Here is a 17,811-nt window from a genome sequence, read left to right as displayed (position 1 = left end):
TTTGGCTGTGTTCTGATTGGTTGGGGGTTAGCCAAGTGTTCTGATTGGTTGGAGGCGTGTTCTGTTCAGGTGGGGGCTTGTTGTGCTCAGGTTAGTCTTAGTTGCTGGGGATTTGAGCTGGTGAGTTGTGATCTTGCTGTTTGGCTTCGAGTTCGTGGTCCTTCTGCATCTTCATAGTGGGTGTCGGTTTGCTTCATGTATGGCTCGGAGGGTTTGAAGTGGTAGTGATGCAGCTGCTGCAGCTTCTGGTCCATGGTCGTGTCTCATCTTCTGAGTGGGTGGGAGTCTGTTTTCTACATGGAAGTGTGGTGGTGGCATCTTGTGTGGCTCTCATGGGTGTGGGTCTGGTGTCCTTCTTCATGTTAGGTACTGCCTGTTCATGAGGGCGGGTTTCCAAATGGCTGGAAGGCGGGAGGTGTCATCTCGCTTTGTTCATGCTGTGTGGGCGTTTTTCATCTCTATGGCTTCTCTGATTATTCTGCTGTTGAAGTGTCTGGTTTTGGCGATAGTTCTGGTATTTTTAAAATCAATTTCATGTCCTGTGGCTTTGAGGTGTTGGACCAGGGAAGAGGTCGCTTTCTTCTTTTTTTTTTGATTGAGTTCTTATGTTCTTCAATGCGTGCACTTATTCTTCTCTTAGTTTGTCCAATGTATGTGGTAGGGCAGGCAGTGCAGGGGATTTCATATACTCCTTGGTTTTCTAATTCGATTTTGTCTTTGGGGTTTCTTAGGATGGTGGATATTTTTCTGTTTGTGCAGAATGCTGTTTTGATGTTGTGTTTTTGGAGGATCTTGCTAATTTTGTCTGTAGTGCCTTTTATATATGGGAGGAGGGCTTTGCCGCTTTTCTTGTTCTCTGTCTTGGATTTTGGTTGGGGTTTTTTTGGATTAGGTGGGTAATCTTCTTTCTTTGGAATCCATTGGCTGCAAGTACGCTTGGTGAGAGTGTGTAGTTCGGCTTTTGGTGTTGTTCATCGCTAAGCATTTTGTTCTGGAGATGAGTGTCTTGGCTACGGAATTGATCTGTGCTGGGTGGTGGTGTGAGAGTGCATGTAGATAGCGGTTAGTATGTGTTTTCTTCTGGTAGATGGTGTGTCCTAGGGAGCCATTGGATCTTTTGTATACCAAGACATCTAGGAAGGGAAGTTGGTTGTTGGCTTCTGTTTCCATGGTGAATTGTATTTTGGGGTGTAGGCTGTTGAGGTGTGTGAGGAAGTTGTTCAGTTTTTCTTTCCCATGTGGCCAGATGATGAAGGTGTCATCTACGTATCTGAGCCAGAGTTTGGGTTTGTGGTCGTATTTTTCTAGAGCTTGTGTTTCAAAGTGTTCCATGTAGAGGTTTGCATGACAGGTGAGAGGGGTGATCCCATGGGTGCTCCTTCTATTTGTTTGTATTTTTGTCCATTGTAGGTGAAGTATGTATTGATAGGCAGTGGTTGGTTAGATCTAGGATGTGCTTGGGGGTTGGATTTGTTTTGGATGGCTGTCAAGGCTTCTTTTATTGGCACTTGGGTGAAGAGGGATATGACATCAAGCTTACTAGTAGGTCGCTAGGTTGTAAGTTTTGTTTCTTTATGATCTCGATGAATTGGAATGAGTTTCTTACGTGTGAGTTGATGGATTCTGCATAAGGTTGTAGTTGTTTGCGAGAAATTTGGCTAGGTTTTGTAGAGGTGAGCCTATGGAGCTGACTATTGGTCTGAGGGGGTTCCTTCTTTGTGTATTTTGGGAGACCATAAAGCTTGGGGCATCTGGATGATTTTTCTCTGGGTATGATTCGTTGCTGGATTTCTTCACTGATGGGGGAGGCTTTATTTTGGATTTGGTAGTTTTTTCTAGGTAGGTGGTGGGGTCTGTCTTTAGGGGTTTGTATGCGGGGTCTTGGAGTAGGTTGGTTAACTTGGTTTGGTAGTCAGATGTGTTCATAACCACTGTCGCATTGCCCTTGTCTGCTGGTAGAATTATTATGCTGGTGTCTTCTTTCAGGTTAAGTAGTGCAGTTTGTTCTTCTTTGGATAAGTTGCTTTTGGGTGGTTTGCTAGTGCAGAGGATGTTGGTGATTTCAAGTCTGATTTTGTTAGCATCATCAGGGTTGGTTTTGGTCAGGCTGGTTTCAACTCCGCATATGATGGTTTCTGTGGGGATGTGTTTGGGAGCGACAGCAAAGTTGAATCCTTTGAAAGGACCTTGGTTTCAGCTTCAGTGAGGATCTTGTCTGAGATGTTGTGCACTGTTTGTTTCATGTGTGCTGTGGGGGGAGGAGTTGGTTTCTGGCGTTGTTGTAGTTTCCTGAGTTTGTTGGTGTGTGTCTGTCTTGAGGGTGGTCTGTGTTTCTGCTCTCCAGACAGCGAGTTGTTTGGATTTGTCCCAAAGTAGAGGGTGAATCTTGTTGCTGAGTCTGAGGTGGAGTGTGAGGAGATCTTTGTTGATTTGGTCTAGGAGAAACCTTTTGTGTGAAGTTCATTTCTAATTAGGGCCAGTTCTGTTCTTTTTAGGATGCGTTTGGTGGCTGCTGTGTTGGTGTGGAATTTCAATTGGAAGCTTGTGGAATTAAATTTTGATCTCGCAGTTGCATAAGAATGCAAGGTCACATAAATGGAGGCTCTTTGGACTTCAAGTTTTTCATAAGTCCTGGTCAGATGGTGGGTTTCCTCCCGTAGAGGTGCAGTATTTGTTTTCTGAGGTTCTCGGGTATTTGTATGTGGATCTTTGGTTGTTCGGTTTTCTCCCGCGTAAGATTCAAGTATCTAGGCAAGGTTTCGATGAAGTCTCATTCATCATCTTCAGGCTTCTGTCTCCGGCTCTGTGCTTCTCAGAGTAATGTGAGATTGCAGCTGCTTCCTCCTTTTAACTGCCAGTGGGGTGGGACTTGATTGGGTGGGGGCTTGGCTGTGTTCTGATTGGGTGGGGGTGTGTTCTCATTGGTAGGGGTTTGGCTGTGTTCTGATTGGTTGGGGGTTAGCCGTGTTCTGATTGGTTGGAGGCGTGTTCTGTTCAGGTGGGGGCTTGGTTGTGCTCAGGTTAGTCTTAGTTGCTGGGGATTTGAGCTGGTGAGTTGTGATCTTGCTGTTTGGCTTCGAGTTCGTGGTCCTTCTGCATCTTCATAGTGGGTGTCGGTTTGCTTCATGTATGGGTCGAGGGTTGAAGTGGTAGTGATGCAGCTGCCGTGCAGCTTCTGGTCCATGGTCGTGTCTCATCTTCTGAGTGGGTGGGAGTCTGTTTTCTACATGGAAGTGTGGTGGTGGCATCTTGTGTGGCTCTCATGGGTGTGGGTCTGGTGTCCTTCTTCATGTTAGGTACTGCCTGTTCATGAGGGCGGGTTTCCAAATGGCTGGAAGGCGGGAGGTGTCATCTCGCTTGTTCATGCTGTGTGGCGTTTTTCATCTCTATGGCTTCTCTGATTATTCTGCTGTTGAAGTGTTCGGTTTTGCGATAGTTCTGGTATTTTTAAAATCAATTTCATGTCCTGTGGCTTTGAGGTGTTGGACCAGGGAAGAGGTCGTTTCTTCTTTTTTTTTGATTGAGTTCTTATGTTCTTCAATGCGTGCACTTATTCTTCTTTAGTTTGTCCAATGTATGTGGTAGGGCAGGCAGTGCAGGGGATTTCATATACTCCTTGGTTTTCTAATTCGATTTTGTCTTTGGGGTTTCTTAGGATGGTGGATATTTTTCTGTTTGTGCAGAATGCTGTTTTGATGTTGTGTTTTTGGAGGATCTTGCTAATTTTGTCTGTAGTGCCTTTTATATATGGGAGGAGGGCTTTGCCGTTTTCTTGTTCTCTGTCTTGGATTTTGGTTGGGGTTTCTTTTTGGATTAGGTGGGTAATCTTCTTTCTTTGAATCCATTGGCTGCAAGTACGCTGGTGAGAGTGTGTAGTTCGGTTTTTTGGTGTTGTTCATCGGCTAAGCATTTTGTTCTGGAGATGAGTGTCTTGGCTACGGAATTGATCTGTGCTGGGTGGTGGTGTGAGAGTGCATGTAGATAGCGGTTAGTATGTGTTTTCTTCTGGTAGATGGTGTGTCCTAGGGAGCCATTGATCTTTTGTATACCAAGACATCTAGGAAGGGAAGTTGGTTGTTGGCTTCTGTTTCCATGGTGAATTGTATTTTGGGGTGTAGGCTGTTGAGGTGTGTGAGGAAGTTGTTCAGTTTTTCTTTCCCATGTGGCCAGATGATGAAGGTGTCATCTACGTATCTGAGCCAGAGTTTGGGTTTGTGGTCGTATTTTTCTAGAGCTTGTGTTTCAAAGTGTTCCATGTAGAGGTTTGCGATGACAGGTGAGAGGGTGATCCCATGGGTGCTCCTTCTATTTGTTTGTATTTTTGTCCATTGTAGGTGAAGTATGTATTGATAGGCAGTGGTTGGTTAGATCTAGGATGTGCTTGGGGGTTGGATTTGTTTTGATGGCTGTCAAGGCTTCTTTTATTGGCACTTGGGTGAAGAGGGATATGACATCGAAGCTTACTAGTAGGTCGCTAGGTTGTAAGTTTTGTTTCTTTATGATCTCGATGAATTGGAATGAGTTTCTTACGTGTGAGTTGATGGATTCTGCATAAGGTTGTAGTTGTTTGGCAGAGAAATTTGGCTAGGTTTTGTAGAGGTGAGCCTATGGAGCTGACTATTGGTCTGAGTGGGGTTCCTTCTTTGTGTATTTTGGGAGACCATAAAGCTTGGGGCATCTGGATGATTTTTCTGGGTATGATTCGCTGGATTTCTTCACTGATGGGGAGGCTTTTATTTTGGATTTGGTAGTTTTTTCTAGGTAGGTGGTGGGTCTGTCTTTAGGGGTTTGTATGCGGGGTCTTGGAGTAGGTTGGTTAACTTGGTTTGGTAGTCAGATGTGTTCATAACCACTGTCGCATTGCCCTTGTCTGCTGGTAGAATTATTATGCTGGTGTCTTCTTTCAGGTTAAGTAGTGCAGTTCGCTCTTCTTTGGATAAGTTGCTTTTGGGTGGTTTGCTAGTGCAGAGGATGTTGGTGATTTCAAGTCTGATTTTGTTAGCATCATCAGGGTTGGTTTTGGTCAGGCTGGTTTCAACTCCGCATATGATGGTTTCTGTGGGGATGTGTTTGGGAGCGACAGCAAAGTTGAATCCTTTTGAAAGGACCTGGTTTCAGCTTCAGTGAGGATCTTGTCTGAGATGTTGTGCACTGTTTGTTTCATGTGTGGCTGTGGGGGGAGGAGTTGGTTTCTGGCGTTGTTGTAGTTTCCTGAGTTTGTTGGTGTGTGTGTCTGTCTTGAGGGTGGTCTGTGTTTCTGCTCTCCAGACAGCGAGTTGTTTGATTTGTCCCAAAGTAGAGGGTGAATCTTGTTGCTGAGTCTGAGGTGGAGTGTGAGGAGATCTTTGTTGATTTGGTCTAGGAGAAACCTTTTGTGTGAAGTTCATTTCTAATTAGGGCCAGTTCTGTTCTTTTTAGGATGCGTTTGGTGGCTGCTGTGTTGGTGTGGAATTTCAATTGAAGCTTGTGGGAATTAAATTTTGATCTCGGCAGTTGCATAAGAATGCAAGGTCACATAAAATGGAGGCTCTTTGGACTTCAAGTTTTTCATAAGTCCTGGTCAGATGGTGGGTTTCCTCCCGTAGAGGTGCAGTTATTTGTTTTCTGAGGTTCTCGGGGTATTTGTATGTGGATCTTTGGTTGTTCGGGTTTTCTCCCGCGTAAGATTCAAGTATCTAGGCAATGCGTTTCTCTCATTCATCATCTTCAGGCTTCTGTCTCCGGCTCTGTGCTTCTCAGAGTAATGTGAGATTGCAGCTGCTTCCTCCTTTTAACTGCCAGTGGGGTGGGACTTGATTGGGTGGGGGCTTGGCTGTGTTCTGATTGGGTGGGGTGTGTTCTCATTGGTAGGGGGTTTGGCTGTGTTCTGATTGGTTGGGGGGTTAGCCGTGTTCTGATTGGTTGGAGGCGTGTTCTGTTCAGGTGGGGCTTGGTTGTGCTCAGGTTAGTCTTAGTTGCTGGGGGATTTGAGCTGGTGAGTTGTGATCTTGCTGTTTGGCTTCCCTGAGTTCGTGGTCCTTCTACTATGCATCTTCATAGTGGGTGTCGGTTTGCTTCATGTATGGCTCGAGGGTTTGAAGTGGGTAGTGATGCAGCTGCAGTGCAGCTTCTGGTCCATGGTCGTGTCTCATCTTCTGAGTGGGTGGGAGTCTGTTTTCTACATGGAAGTGTGGTGGTGGCATCTTGTGTGGCTCTCATGGGTGTGGGTCTGGTGTCCTTCTTCATGTTAGGTACTCGTCTGTTCATGAGGCGGGTTTCCAAATGGCTGGAAGGCGGGAGGTGTCATCTCGTTTGTTCATGCTGTGTGGGCGTTTTCTATCTCTATGGCTTCTCTGATTATTCTGCTGTTGAAGTGTTCGGTTTTGGCGATAGTTCTGGTATTTTTAAAATCAATTTCATGTCCTGTGGCTTTGAGGTGTTGGACCAGGGAAGAGGTCGTTTCTTCTTTTTTTTTTTGATTGAGTTCTTATGTTCTTCAATCGTGCACTTATTCTTCTGTTAGTTTGTCCAATGTATGTGGTAGGGCAGGCAGTGCAGGGGATTTCATATACTCCTTGGTTTTCTAATTCGATTTTGTCTTTGGGGTTTCTTAGGATGGTGGATATTTTTTCTGTTTGTGCAGAATGCTGTTTTGATGTTGTGTTTTTGGAGGATCTTGCTAATTTTGTCTGTAGTGCCTTTTATATATGGGAGGAGGGCTTTGCCGTTTTCTTGTTCTCTGTCTTGGATTTTGGTTGGGGTTTCTTTTGGATTAGGTGGGTAATCTTCTTTCTTTGGAATCCATTGGCTGCAAGTACGTTGGTGAGAGTGTGTAGTTCGGTTTTTGGTGTTGTTCATCGGCTAAGCATTTTGTTCTGGAGATGAGTGTCTTGGCTCTGGAATTGATCTGTGCTGGGTGGTGGTGTGAGAGTGCATGTAGATAGCGGTTAGTATGTGTTTTCTTCTGGTAGATGGTGTGTCCTAGGGAGCCATTGGATCTTTTGTATACCAAGACATCTAGGAAGGGAAGTTGGTTGTTGGCTTCTGTTTCCATGGTGAATTGTATTTTGGGGTGTAGGCTGTTGAGGTGTGTGAGGAAGTTGTTCAGTTTTTCTTTCCCATGTGGCCAGATTATGAAGGTGTCATCTACGTATCTGAGCCAGAGTTTGGGTTTGTGGTCGTATTTTTCTAGAGCTTGTGTTTCAAAGTGTTCCATGTAGAGGTTTGCGATGACAGGTGAGAGGGTGATCCATGGGTGCTCCTTCTATTTGTTTGTATTTTTGTCCATTGTAGGTGAAGTATGTATTGGATAGGCAGTGGTTGGTTAGATCTAGGATGTGCTTGGGGGTTGGATTTGTTTGGATGGCTGTCAAGGCTTCTTTTATTAGCACTTGGGTGAAGAGGATATGACATCCGAAGCTTACTAGTAGGTCGCTAGGTTGTAAGTTTTGTTTCTTTATGATCTCGATGAATTGGAATGAGTTTCTTACGTGTGAGTTGATGGATTCTGCATAAGGTTGTAGTTGTTTGGCGAGAAATTTGGCTAGGTTTGTAGAGGTGAGCCTATGGAGCTGACTATTGGTCTGAGTGGGGTTCCTTCTTTGTGTATTTTGGGAGACCATAAAGCTTGGGGCATCTGGATGATTTTTCTCTGGGTATGATTCGTTGCTGGATTTCTTCACTGATGGGGAGGCTTTTATTTTGGATTTGGTAGTTTTTCTAGGTAGGTGGTGGGGTCTGTCTTTAGGGGTTTGTATGCGGGGTCTTGGAGTAGGTTGGTTAACTTGGTTTGGTAGTCAGATGTGTTCATAACCACTGTCGCATTGCCCTTGTCTGCTGGTAGAATTATTATGCTGGTGTCTTCTTTCAGGTTAAGTAGTGCAGTTTGTTCTTCTTTGGATAAGTTGCTTTTGGGTGGTTTGCTAGTGCAGAGGATGTTGGTGATTTCAAGTCTGATTTTGTTAGCATCATCAGGGTTGGTTTTGGTCAGGCTGGTTTCAACTCCATATGATGGTTTCTGTGGGGATGTGTTTGGGAGGCGACAGCAAAGTTGAATCCTTTTGAAAGGACCTTGGTTTCAGCTTCAGTGAGGATCTTGTCTGAGATGTTGTGCACTGTTTGTTTCATGTGTGGCTGTGGGGGGGGAGGAGTTGGTTTCTGGCGTTGTTGTAGTTTCCTGAGTTTGTTGGTGTGTGTGTCTGTCTTGAGGGTGGTCTGTGTTTGGCTCTCCAGACAGCGAGTTGTTGGTTGTCCCAAAGTAGAGGTGAATCTTGTTGCTGAGTCTGAGGTGGAGTGTGAGGAGATCTTTGTTGATTTGGTCTAGGAGAAACCTTTTTGTGTGAAGTTCATTTCTAATTAGGGCCAGTTCTGTTCTTTTTAGGATGCGTTTGGTGGCTGCTGTGTTGGTGTGGAATTTCAATTGGAAGCTTGTGGGAATTAAATTTTGATCTCGGCAGTTGCATAAGAATGCAAGGTCACATAAAATGGAGGCTCTTTGGACTTCAAGTTTTCATAAGTCCTGGTCAGATGGTGGGTTTCCTCCCGTAGAGGTGCAGTATTTGTTTTCTGAGGTTCTGGCGGGTATTTGTATGTGGATCTTTGGTTGTTGGGTTTTCTCCCGCGTAAGATTGAAGTATCTAGGCAGGTTTCGATGAAGTCTCATTCATCATCTTCAGGCTTCTGTCTCCGGCTCTGTGCTTCTCAGAGTAATGTGAGATTGCAGCTGCTTCCTCCTTTTAACTGCCAGTGGGGGTGGGACTTGATTGGGTGGGGGCTTGGCTGTGTTCTGATTGGGTGGGGTGTGTTCTCATTGGTAGGGGTTTGGCTGTGTTCTGATTGGTTGGGGGTTAGCCGTGTTCTGATTGGTTGGAGCGTGTTCTGTTCAGGTGGGGGCTTGGTTGTGCTCAGGTTAGTCTTAGTTGCTGGGGATTTGAGCTGGTGAGTTGTGATCTTGCTGTTTGGCTTCGAGTTCGTGGTCCTTCTGCATCTTCATAGTGGGTGTCGGTTTGCTTCATGTATGGCTCGGAGGGTTTGAAGTGGGTAGTGATGCAGCTGCCGTGCAGCTTCTGGTCCATGGTCGTGTCTCATCTTCTGAGTGGGTGGGAGTCTGTTTTCTACATGGAAGTGTGGTGGTGGCATCTTGTGTGGCTCTCATGGGTGTGGGTCTGGTGTCCTTCTTCATGTTAGGTACTCGTCTGTTCATGAGGGCGGGTTTCCAAATGGCTGGAAGGCGGGAGGTGTCATCTCGTTTGTTCATGCTGTGTGGGCGTTTTTCTATCTCTATGGCTTCTCTGATTATTCTGCTGTTGAAGTGTTCGGTTTTGGCGATAGTTCTGGTATTTTTAAAATCAATTTCATGTCCTGTGGCTTTGAGGTGTTGGACCAGGAAGAGGTCGTTTCTTCTTCTTTTTTTTTGATTGAGTTCTTATGTTCTTCAATCGTGCACTTATTCTTCTCTTAGTTTGTCCAATGTATGTGGTAGGGCAGGCAGTGCAGGGGATTTCATATACTCCTTGGTTTTCTAATCTGATTTTGTCTTTGGGGTTTCTTAGGATGGTGGATATTTTTCTGTTTGTGCAGAATGCTGTTTTGATGTTGTGTTTTTGGAGGATCTTGCTAATTTTGTCTGTAGTGCCTTTTATATATGGGAGGAGGGCTTTGCCGTTTTCTTGTTCTCTGTCTTGGATTTTGGTTGGGGTTTCTTTTTGGATTAGGTGGGTAATCTTCTTTCTTTGGAATCCATTGGCTGCAAGTACGTTGGTGAGAGTGTGTAGTTCGTTTTTTGGTGTTGTTCATCGCTAAGCATTTTGTTCTGGAGATGAGTGTCTTGGCTACGGAATTGATCTGTGCTGGGTGGTGGTGTGAGAGTGCATGTAGATAGCGGTTAGTATGTGTTTTCTTCTGGTAGATGGTGTGTCCTAGGGAGCCATTGGATCTTTTGTATACCAAGACATCTAGGAAGGGAAGTTGGTTGTTGGCTTCTGTTTCCATGGTGAATTGTATTTTGGGGTGTAGGCTGTTGAGGTGTGTGAGGAAGTTGTTCAGTTTTTCTTTCCCATGTGGCCAGATTATGAAGGTGTCATCTACGTATCTGAGCCAGAGTTTGGGTTTGTGGTCGATTTTTCTAGAGCTTGTGTTTCAAAGTGTTCCATGTAGAGGTTTGCATGACAGGTGAGAGGTGATCCCATGGGTGCTCCTTCTATTTGTTTGTATTTTTGTCCATTGTAGGTGAAGTATGTATTGGATAGGCAGTGGTTGGTTAGATCTAGGATGTGCTTGGGGGTTGGATTTGTTTTGGATGGCTGTCAAGGCTTTTATTGGCACTTGGGTGAAGAGGGATATGACATCGAAGCTTACTAGTAGGTCGCTAGGTTGTAAGTTTTGTTTCTTTATGATCCTCGATGAACTGGAATGAGTTTCACGTGTGAGTTGATGGATTCTGCATAAGGTTGTAGTTGTTTGGCGAGAAATTTGGCTAGGTTTTGTAGAGGTGAGCCCATGGAGCTGACTATTGGTCTGAGTGGGGTTCCTTCTTGTGTATTTTGGGAGACCATAAAGCTTGGGGCATCTGGATGATTCGAGGCTTTTTATTTTGGATTTGGTTTTCTTGGAGTAGGTTGGTTAACTTGGTTTGGTAGTCAGATTTTTGCCTGGTCTGCTGGTAGAATTATTATGCTGGTGTCACTTTCAGGGGTAGTGCAGTTTCTTCTGGATATTGCTGGGTGGTTTGCTAGTGCAGAGGATGTTGGTGATTTCAAGTCTGCAGCATTTTGTTAGCATCATCAGGGTTGGTTTTGGTCAGGCTGGTTTCAACTCTTGTGACATATAGATGGTTTCTGTGGGGATGTGTTTGGGAGCTTACAGCAAAGTTGAACCTTTTGAAAGGACCTGGTTTCAGCTTCAGTGAGGATCTTGTCTGAGATGTTGTGCACTTTTGTTTCATGTGTGGCTGGGGGGGAGGAGTTGGTTTCCTGCGTTGTTGTAGTTTCCTGAGTTTGTTATGTGTGTGTCTGTCTTGAGGGTGGTCTGTGTTTCTGCCCAGACAGCGAGTTGTTGATTTGTCCCAAAGTAGAGGGGTAGAATCTTGTTGCTGAGTCTGAGGTGGAGTGCAGGAGATCTTTGTTGATTTGGTCTAGGAGAAACCTTTTTGTGTGAAGTTCATTTCTAATTAGGGCCAGTTCTGTTCTTTGTAGATGCAGTTTTGGTGGCTGCTGTGTTGGTGTGGATTTCAATTGTTTTCTTTTGAGGTTCTCATGTTGATTCGTATGTGGACTTTTTGTTCGGGTGGGCTTCCCCCAGATTCTCAAGGGTATCTAGGCAACGTATCTAGGCATGAAAGTCTCATTCATCATCTTCAGGCTTCTGTCTCCTGCTCTGTGCTTCAGAGTAATGAGAGATTGCAGCTGCTTCTTCCTTTAACTGCCAGTGGGGTGGGACTTGATTGGGTGGGGGGCTTGGCTGTGTTCTGATTGGGTGGGGGTGTGTTCCTCATTGGTAGGGGTTTGGCTGTGTTCTGATTGGTTGGGGGTTAGCCGTGTTCTGATTGGTTGGAGGCGTGTTCTGTTCAGGTGGGGGGCTTGGTTGTGCTCAGGTTAGTCTTAGTTGCTGGGGATTTGAGCTGGTGAGTTGTGATCTTGCTGTTTGGCTTCGAGTTCGTGGTCCTGCTGCATCTTCATAGGGTGTCGGTTTGCTTCATGTATGGCTCGAGGGGTTTGAAGTGGGTAGTGATGCAGCTGCAGTGCAGCTTCTGGTCCATGGTCGTGTCTCATCTTCTGAGTGGGTGGGAGTCTGTTTTCACATGGAAGTGTGGTGGTGGCATCTTGTGTGGCTCTCATGGGTGTGGGTCTGGTGTCCTTCTTCATGTTAGGTACTGCCTGTTCATGAGGGCGGGTTTCCAAATGGCTGGAAGGCGGGAGGTGTCATCTCGCTTGTTCATGCTGTGTGGGCGTTTTTCATCTCTATGGCTTCTCTGATTATTCTGCTGTTGAAGTGTTCGGGTTTTGGCGATAGTTCTGGTATTTTTAAAATCAATTTCATGTCCTGTGGCTTTGAGGTGTTGGACCAGGAAGAGGTCGTTTTCTTCTTTTTTTTGATTGAGTTCTTATGTTCTTCAATGCGTGCACTTATTCTTCTGTTAGTTTGTCCAATGTATGTGGTAGGGCAGGCAGTGCAGGGATTTCGTATACCCTTGGTTTTCTAATCGATTTTGTCTTTGGGGTTTCTAGGATGGTGGATATTTTTCTGTTTGTGCAGAATGCTGTTTTGATGTTGTGTTTTTTGGAGGATCTTGCTAATTTTGTCTGTAGTGCCTTTTATATATGGGAGGAGGGCTTTGCCGCTTTCTTGTTCTCTGTCTTGATTTTGTTGGGGTTTCTTTTTGGATTAGGTGGGTAATCTTCTTTCTTTGGAATCCATTGGCTGTGCAAGCACGTTGGTGAGAGTGTGTAGTTCGGCTTTTTTGGTGTTGTTCATCGGCTAAGCATTTTGTTCTGGAGATGAGTGTCTTGGCTACGGAATTGATCTGTGCTGGTGGTGGTGTGAGAGTGCATGTAGATAGCAGGTTAGTATGTGTTTTCTTCTGTAGATGGTGTGTCCTAGGGAGCCATTGGATCTTTTGTATACCAAGACATCTAGGAAGGGAAGTTGATTGTTGGCTTCTGTTTCCATGGTGAATTGTATTTGGGGTGTAGGCTGATGAGGTGTGTGAGGTTGTTCAGTTTTTCTTTTCCCATGTGGCCAGATTATGAAGGTGTCATCTACGTATCTGTCCAGAGTTTGGGTTTGTGGTCGTATTTTTCTAGAGCTTGTGTTTCAAAGTGTGTAGAGGTTTACATGACAGGTGAGAGGTGATCCCATGGGTGCATCCTTCTATTTGTTTGTATTTTTGTCCATTGTAGGTGAAGTATGTATTGATAGGCAGTGGTTGGTTAGATCTAGGATGTGCTTGGGGGTTGTATTTGTTTTGGATGGCTGTCAAGGCTTTTATTGGCACTTGGGTGAAGAGGGATATGACATCAAGCTTACTGTAGGTCAGCTAGGTTGTAAGTTTTGTTTTTTATGATCTCGATGAACTGGAAATGAGTTTCTTACGTGGGTGAGTTGATGATTCTGCATAAGGTTGTAGTTGTTTGGCGAGAAATTTGGCTAGGTTTTGTAGAGGTGAGCCTATGGAGCTGACTATTACTGGTCTTGAGTGGGGTTCCTTCTTTGTGTATCTTGGGGAGACCATGTGTGCTTTAGGCATCTGGATGATTTCTCTCTGGGTATGATTCGTTGCTGGATTTCTTCACTGATGGGGAGGCTTTTATTTTTGGATTTGGGTGCTTTTTCTCAGGTAGGTGGGTCTCAATCTTTAGGGCTTCAGGCGCGGGTCTTGGAGCAGGCTTGGTTAACTTGGTTTGGTAGTCGATGTGTTCATAACCACCGTCGAGATTGCCCTTGTCTGCTGGTAGAATTATTATGCTGGTGTCTTCTTTCAGGTTAAGTAGTGCAGTTCGTTCTTCTTGGATAAGTTGTTTGGGTGGTTTGCTAGTGCAGAGGATGCTGAGGATTTCAAGTCTGATTTTGTTAGCATCATCAGGGATAGCTCTTAATGCTTGGTTTCAACTCCAGACAGATGGTTTGTGGGGATGTGTTTGGGAGTCGACAGTAAAGTTGAACCTTTGTGGAAAGGACCTTGCTCAGTCAGTGAGGACTTGGCCTGAGAGGGCAGTACTGTCGGTTTTGTGTGTGGCTGGGGGAGGAGTTGGTTTCTGCGTTGTTGTAGTTTCCTGAGTTTGTTGGTGTGTGTGTCTGTCTTGAGGGTGGTCTGTGTTTCGCCTCCAGACAGCGAGTTGTTTGAAATTTTGTCCCAAAGTAGAGGGCAGAACTTGTTGCTGAGTCTGAGGTGAGGTAGAGATCTGCTAGATTTGGTCTAGAGAAACCCTTTTGTGTGAAGTTCATTTCTAATAGCTTGAACTGTTCTTTTAGGATGCCAGGCTACAAAGGTGTGGAATTCACTGGAAGCTTGTGGGAATTAAATTTGATCCTCGCAGTTGCATGAATGCAAGGTCACAGTTAAATATGCTCTTGACTCAGCCATAGTCCTGGTCAGATGGTGGGTTTCTCCCGCAGAGGTGCAGTATTTGTTTTGAGGTTCTCGGGTATTTGTATGTATTCATGTTCTCCTGGGGTTTTCTCCGCAGATCTGGCATCTAGGCAAGGTTTCGATGAAGTCTCATTCATCATTCTGGCTTCGTCTCCGGCTCTGTGCTTCAGAGTAATGATTGCAGCTGCTTCCTCCTTGACTGCCAGTGGGTGGACTGACTGGTAATATTGTGTTTCAGATTGGTGGGGGTGTGTTCTCATTGGTAGGGGTTTGGCTGTAATTCTGATTGGTTGGGGTTAGCCAAATTGATTTTGTTGGTTGGAGGCGCAATTTGTTCAGGTGGGGGCTTGCTGTGCCCAGGTTAGTCTTAGTTGCTGGGGATTTGAGCTGGTGGTGCCAGATCTTGCTGCTCTGGCTTCGAGTTCGTGGTCCTTCTGCATCTTCATAGTGGGGTGTCGGTTTGCCTTATGTAAGGGTTTAAAGTGGTAGTACAAGAGTCGTTGTAGCTTCAATATCCAGGTCGTGTCTCATCTTCCTGAGTGGGTGGGAGTCTGTTTTTTTGGGCGATGTGGCTATGTGGTGGTGGCACTGTGGCTTCCTGGTGGGTGTGGGTCTGGTGTCCTTCTTCATGTTAGGTACTTGTCTGTTCACAGAGGTGGGTTTCCAAATGGCTGGAAGGCGGGAGGTGTCATTCCTCGTTTGGTTCAGTGCTGTGTGGCGCTTGTCATCGTATGGCTTCTCTGATTATTCTGCTGTTGAAGTGTTCGGTTGGGCGAGGTTCTGGTATTTTTAAAAATCAACACTTCATGGTCCTGTGGTTTTGAGGTGTTGGACCAGGGAAGAGGTTGTTTCTTCTTTTTTTTTTTGATTGAGTTCTTATGTTCTTCAATGTGCGTGCACTTATTCTTCTGTTAGTTTTGTCCAATGTATGCATGTGAAAGGTACAGTGCAGGGGATTTCACATACCCTTGGTTTTCTAATTCGATTTTGTCTTGGGGTTTCTTAGATGGTGGATATTTTTCTGTTTGTGCAGAATGCTGTTTTGATGTTGTGTTTTTGGAGGATCTTGCTAATTTTGTCTGTAGTGCCTTTTATATATGGGAGTAGAGGGCTTTGCTGTTTTCTTGTTCCCTCTGTCTTGGATTTTGAAGCTGGGGTTTCTTTGATTAGGATTAGGTAATCTTCTTTCTTTGGAATCCATTGGCTGCAAGTACGTTTTGTGAGGTAGTTCAAGTTTTTTATGTTGTCTATCGCTAAGCATTACTCGTTCTGGAGATGGAGTGTCTGGCTATGGAATTGATCTGTGCTGGGTGGTGGTGGAGAGTGTGCATGTAGATAGCGGTTAGTATGTGTTTTCTTCTGGTAGATGGTGTGTCCTAGGGAGCCATTGGATCTCTGTGGTACCAAGACATCTAGAAGGGAAGTTGGTTGTTGGCTTCTGTTTCCATGGTGAATTGCATTTTGGGGGTGTAGGCTGCTTGAGGTGTGTGAGGAAGTTGTTCAGTTTTTCTTCCCCATGTAGGCCAGATGATGAAGGTGTCATCTAGCCGATCTGAGCCAGAGTTTGGGTTTGTGGTCGTATTTTCTAGAGCTTGTGTTTCAAAGTGTTCCGCTGCAGAGGTTTATGGTGACAGGTGAGAGGGGTGATCCCATGGGTGCTCCTTCTATTTGTTTGTATTTTTGTCCATTGTAGGTGAAGTATGGGCTGATAGGCAGTGGTTGCTGATCTAGGATGTGCTTGGGGTTGGATTTGAGCTGGATGGCTGTGCGTTTTTATTGGGCACCCTGGGTGAAGAGGGACATGACATCGTGGTTTACTAGGTAGGTCACAAATAAAAGCTGTTTCTTTATGATCTCGATGAATTTGAAATATTTCATGTGAGTTGATGGATTCTGTATAAGGTTTGTAGTTGTTTGGCTTATGAATTATTATAGTTTTGTAGAGGTATTCATGGAGCCTGACTATTGGTCTGTTAAGTCCTTGTATTTTGGGAGACCATAAAGCTGGGGCATCTGGATGATTTTTCTCTGGGTATGATTCGTTGCTGGATTTCTCTTCACTGATGGGGAGGCTTATTTTGGATTTGTAGTTTTTCTAGCAGGTGGTGGGTCTGTCTTTAGGGTTTGTATGTGTAACGTGGAGTAGGTTGGTTAACTTGGTTTGGTAGTCAGGATGTTCATAACCATTGCCCGCATTTGCCCTTTGTCTGCTGGTAGAATTATGCTGGTGTCTTTCTGTAGTTCAGCAGTGCAGTTCATTCTTCTTGGATAAGTTGCTTTTGGGTGGCTCTTATTAGCAGAGGATGTTGGTGATTTCAAGTCTGATTTTGTTAGCATCATCAGGGTTGGTTTTGGTCAGGCTGGTTTCAACTCCGCATATGATGGTTTCTGTGGGGATGTGTTTGGGAGTGACAAAAAGTTGGAACTTTTAAAAGGACCTGTCGTAGTCAGTGAGGATCTGTCCAGAGCAAAAACTGTTTGTTTCTATGTGGCTGTGGGGGGGAGAGCGGTCATGCTATGTAGTTTCCTGAGTTTGTTGGTGTGTGTGTGTCTGTCTTGAGGGTGGTTCAGCTCGCTCTCCAGACATGAGTTGTTTGGATTTGTCCCAAAGTAGAGGTGAATCTTGAGTTGCTGAGTCCAGGTGGAGTGTGTGAGGAGATCTTTGTTGATTTGGTCTAGAGAAACCTTTTTGTGTGAAGTTCATTTTAATTAGGGCTGTTCTGTTTTAGATGCTTGGTGGCTGCTGTGTTGGTGGAATTTCAATTGGAAGCTTGTGTGGAATTAAATGGATCTCGGCAGCGGTGCCAAGAATGCAAGGTCACATAAAATATATTCTTGGACTTGGTGCTATAAGTCCTTGGCTGATGGTGGCTTCCCTGCAGAGGTGCAGTATTTGTTTCTGAGGTTCTCGTGGTATTTGCTGTGGATCTTTGGTTGTTCGGGTTTTCTCCTCACAAGATTCAAGTATTCAGGCAATGCTTCAAGTGAAGTCTCCGATCATCATCTTCAGGCTTGTCTCCGCCTCTGTGCGTTTTGAGAGTAATGTGAGATTGCAGCTGGGCCTTCCTGAATCAACTGCCAGTGGGGGTGGGACTTGATTGGGTGGGGGTTTGGCTGTGTTCTGATTGGGTGGGGAATGAGGGGTTTGGCTTCTGATTGGTTGGGGGTTACTGCGGCTCTGGATTGGCTGTGTTCTGTCATGGTGGGGCTTGGCTGTGTCAGGTTAGTCTTTAGTTGCTTGGGGATTTGAGCTGGTGAGTTGTGATCCTGGCTGTTTGGCTTCGAGTTCGCGGGTCCTTCTGCATCTTCTGCAGTGGGTGTCGGTTTGCTTCATGTATGGCTCTTGAGGGGTTTGAAGTGGGTAGTGATGCAGCTGCCGGGTGGCAGCTTCTGGTCCATGGTCGTGTCTCATCTTCTGAGTGGGTGGGAGTCTGTTTTCATATGGAAGTGTGGTGGTGGCATCTTGTGTGGCCTCAAGTGGGTGTGGGTCTGTGTCCTTCTTCATGTTAGGTACTCGTCTGTTCATGAGGGCGGGGTTTCCAAATGGCTGGAAGGCGGGAGGCCATCTCGTTTGTTCATGCTGTGTGGGCGTTTTTCTATCTCTATGGCTTCCTCTGATTATTCTGCTGTTGAAGTGTTCGGGTTTTGGCGATAGTTCCAGTATTTTTAAATCAATTTCATGTCCTGTGGCTTTGAGGTGTTGGACCAGGGAAGAGGTCGCTTTTTTTTTTTTTGATTGAGTTCTA

At 45.2% G+C, this 17,811-nt stretch overlaps 1 protein-coding gene and 1 long non-coding RNA gene across 2 annotated transcripts in view; one reads left to right on the top strand and one right to left on the bottom strand.

Annotated features, from left to right (window-relative positions):
- LOC148123718 (uncharacterized) overlaps positions 1-17,811 on the top strand; it is a 194,116-nt gene that overhangs the window by 52,900 nt on the left and 123,405 nt on the right. The gene's annotated exons all lie outside the window — the stretch shown is intronic.
- Positions 1-17,811, bottom strand: part of LOC113453370 (GTPase IMAP family member 2-like) — a 132,179-nt gene that overhangs the window by 111,418 nt on the left and 2,950 nt on the right. The window lies entirely within an intron of this gene.

This window comes from Pseudonaja textilis, unplaced genomic scaffold, assembly GCF_049901715.1.
Source record: "Pseudonaja textilis isolate UNSWEBS1 unplaced genomic scaffold, rPseTex1.2 PTEXSCF22, whole genome shotgun sequence".
In the NCBI taxonomy this organism is placed as follows: domain Eukaryota; kingdom Metazoa; phylum Chordata; class Lepidosauria; order Squamata; family Elapidae; genus Pseudonaja; species Pseudonaja textilis.
The sequence above is the reverse complement of the archived record's forward strand: the minus strand, read 5'-3'. Positions and strand labels throughout refer to the sequence as shown.